Below are 3902 nucleotides of genomic sequence, written 5' to 3' on the forward strand. Positions count from 1 at the left end.
ATCCTCCTACCAATTTGACTCACTTTCCTGAGAAAATCAAGTTTCCATTTCATTTCTTTTAAGGCATTAGAATTCTATGAGACATTGTCTTTCCAAGTTGTAGATATTCCTACACTAGACCTCATATCCCTAGGTGCTTTCCCATTGTCTTTGAGGCTTGTTTACTTGGTTCAACAACTTTAAGATTCAAAGTAAAATAACAACTAAAACTAAAAATACTCTTAGAACAAATAAAAAGCCTTTTCGCCAAGATGGCGCCGAAAGCGAAGAAGGAAGCTCCCACCCCTCCCAAAGCCGAAGCCAAAGCAAAGGCCTTGAAAGCTAAGAAGGCAGTGCTGAAAGGCGTCCGCAGCCACAAAAAGAAGATCCGAACGTCACCTACCGTCCGCAGCCACAAAAAGAAGAAGATCCGAACGTCACCTACCTTCCGGTGGCCCAAGACCCTTCGGCTGCGGAGGCAGCCAAAATATCCTCGAAAGAGTGCACCCAGGAGAAACAAGCTTGATCACTATGCTATCATCAACTTCCCACTGACCACTGAGTCAGCCATGAAGAAAATAGAGGATAACAACACTCTTGTGTTCATTGTGGATGTCAAGGCCAACAAGCACCAGATCAAACAGGCCGTGAAGAAACTCTATGACATTGATGTGGCCAAAGTCAATACCCTGATAAGGCCCGATGGAGAGAAGAAGGCATATGTTCGCTTGGCTCCTGATTATGATGCTCTAGATGTTGCTGAAAAAGAAAATAAAAATTTAGCAGGTACTTGCCCACGTAACCCTGGGATTGAAAGAGTTAAATTTGAGACCAGTACTGAAAACCACAGGAGCCAGGCCTGCAAGAAGCAGCAGGTGGGCCAAGGAAAAGCTGTTAGGAGAGCCCTGACCAGGGGTGTAAATCTCAGAGATAAGGCAAGGAGGTGTCCGGCCAAGGCGCCTGAGACACGCCTGACCAGACATTGAGTGATGGACCTGGGCCATTTGGTTTCCTTAAGTGTTAGCTAAAGGTCAGTGTGAACTTTGAATAGCACTCTCCCCTCTTGCTAGGAATTTCACTTTCTTAATGAATTCTCAACTCTGATCTGCACACACGACATTCAAAATAGCCAATCATGTATAGCCACACCAATTCCTTTGTCTCCCCAGACCTTTTTCCTATAAAATCCCCTAACCTCTGAGATTCGTGGTCAATTCCTGGTCTCCTGTGTGAGATTAGGGGTTGAACCAGAGCTCTGAAATAAAAATGCCTCATGTTTTTTACATCAAGATGGCCTATCGTGTTCTTCGAGTGCATGTCTCCCAGGACTTGAGCGGGAACACCCTATGGGGTCTTTCATTGCCAACAAGATTGGGATCATCTAAACTGAGTCCAGATGGCTAATTCTAAATATATGCTTTTTTTCACCATTAAAAAAAAAAACAAATAAAAAATAGTAATGGTCTTGCCTAAATAAGTCAGTGGAAAATCTTGTGTAACCAAGCAATTGGAAACAAACTTTGTACACTGAATTGTGTGGGCCAAGGTCTGTTTTGCAGGCAGGTTACACACACCTTAGGATCCACTGTAGAAACAGTGATTTGTAATGGGCACTGAGCAGTCTTAACTGAAATACTGAGGCCCCTCTATACAGGTAACAGATTCCTATTTCCGCATCCAAGGAACCCCTGCTGAAACCATGGATATTGTCTGACTATGGTAAGGTCATTCAGGCATCTGCTGAAAAACAAAACATTGTTCCAATCAAGAGCAGACAGGAAATAGATCTCCATGAATATACATATTAGGGAAAATACATGTCATAGGGATTATGGCAATATCCTCTGATCTAAATTGTTTTGATCATTTCTTAATTACTATGTATTTTAGCACCTGAGATTTATTTTCCTATATTTATTTGCTTTCATAATGGGTATATATATTGTATGCTTCCTATTTTTGTGCTGTGCTTAAATTTGGAACTTGGTATGACACTGTTAATAATTCTAATGCATAGTTTACAACAGCACTGATGAAACAAAGAGATGGAATGAAATGAATAAAATAAAACTTGTTTTTGACATGAAATAAAAGCTTAATCACAAACCCCACTACATCCAAAGTTGTACCTGTTAATCAGATCTCAGAGACATCACTCAATCAAGATATCAAGATGAAATCCTAGAAGCTCATGGCACCACAAATTCTATAGTCCATAAACAACAGAAGAAATGGCTATTCTACCACTAGTTGGAATCGTTGAGAGCCATTTCCTGAGAGAAGTTTGTTTCTATATTGAGCTCCTTGAATGACTTTGTCTAAATACTTAATATTCTCTGAGGCTTCCATGTTATAATTTTCTATGTTCTGCAGGTCCAATACGAACTAATTTTGCTTTATTCTGCTTCTTATAGAAAGCATTTGCCCTGTTTCAGGGCATGGCCACAGGAGGATATAACCCCATAAACATTTGCCTTTCAGACCACATGAGATAAAGCAGTGTTCATTACATGCACAGACCAGGGAATACCGTATTCTGGATTATATATACTGGGACATCCTGGTACTTTTATAAGTTTTTATCTTGGCATTAGGCTATCAGTGGCTTGGCAATCAGGATTAGGGTGAATTGGCTATAAGTACTCACACACTAGGTCTGGAGGAGCAGTCAAGAATTTTATGCACTAAGGAACCTATGCTACAGGTCTTGGCATACCAAAAACCTGAGATTTCTCAAAACTTCAAATAGGGATTCTAGATCATGGGTAATTATTAATGCAGAGTCAGATGTTGCACAAAATTCTGGGTATAAGAAGGCACAAAAGGATAGCTTCATTTAATGTACAAAAGGATTGCAATATGCCTCCAAAATGACCATACAGTTCAAAAGAAATGTTTTTAAATTGACGCCTCAGACTTCAGCAACTTGAAACTGTGAAAGAGGCATATCCTCAGACCAAAATGCAGACTCCTAGCTCCCATATATTAGAAGGGTACTCAAACACATAAATATGTATGCACAAAGAGAGAGGAGAAAAAAAGACAGGATGAAGTTGAGAAAGAATGAGAGACAGAAATACAGACAAACACACACACACAGAAAGAGAGAGGGAGAGAGAGAGAGAGAGAGGAATTGGACACAGAATAAATCCATGAAACAATATTACCTCAGAGCATCAGGCACAGAGAGCAGGAGGAACAGTAATGACATGACATCTTCCTGTCAAGCAGTGAGATGGAATGGACCCAGGCATCATGAAATGCTACCATAGCTTTGAGTTACCAAGCACCTGGGAGGAAATACAAAGTCACCATCAAGACATACTAGCTATAATATGACAAGTCACTAGTCAGGTTTTCAAAATACATCCTAGGAAAATATACTTTATTGCCTCAAGCACTGAGTTCTGTCCCTCAGAACATAGGCTATTGATTTTCATTTGAAGAAAGCAGAAGGTTTAATTCTGATGTCACTCTTCTCCAAGCTTCTCATTCTGCCTCTCCTCTGAGAAGCATTTAAGCACACCAGATATATGTTGTCAGCACCTCCATTTCTTTCTTTGCCTGCTTCTTGGCAAGGAAGATTATGTGGTATGGTGGCTGTCCAAATGCCATTGTAAGTAGGAAAATAAAAGTTAACTTGTTTGCATAGAGGCATATGAAGGCATAGAGGATGAATACATTACCCTGATTTCCAAACAAAAAGAGAACGTGCCTAAAAACCAGTAACATCCCCATAGTTTATGGCCTAGGCTCAATCTGCTTGCACCGGGGATTTTAGCTCTTGCATACCTCTGTAGAGAAGTAGGGATCCAGTCAGCTAGTTCTTCATTCTTCTTTTTTACATGGGCTTCAGGAAACCAAAGAAATGCCTCTTCAAGCTTAGTCCTAACTTCACCAGAAAACTTCTCTTCAGAAGTTTC

General features: G+C 40.4%; 1 pseudogene; it reads left to right on the plus strand.

Annotated features, from left to right (window-relative positions):
- Nucleotides 1–245: 245 nt before the first annotated feature.
- Nucleotides 246–2474, plus strand: LOC116069494 (annotated as a pseudogene).
- The last annotated feature ends 1428 nt before the right edge of the window (nucleotides 2475–3902 follow it).

The sequence above is a fragment of the Mastomys coucha genome, unplaced genomic scaffold, assembly GCF_008632895.1.
Source record: "Mastomys coucha isolate ucsf_1 unplaced genomic scaffold, UCSF_Mcou_1 pScaffold1, whole genome shotgun sequence".
Lineage (NCBI taxonomy): Eukaryota > Metazoa > Chordata > Mammalia > Rodentia > Muridae > Mastomys > Mastomys coucha.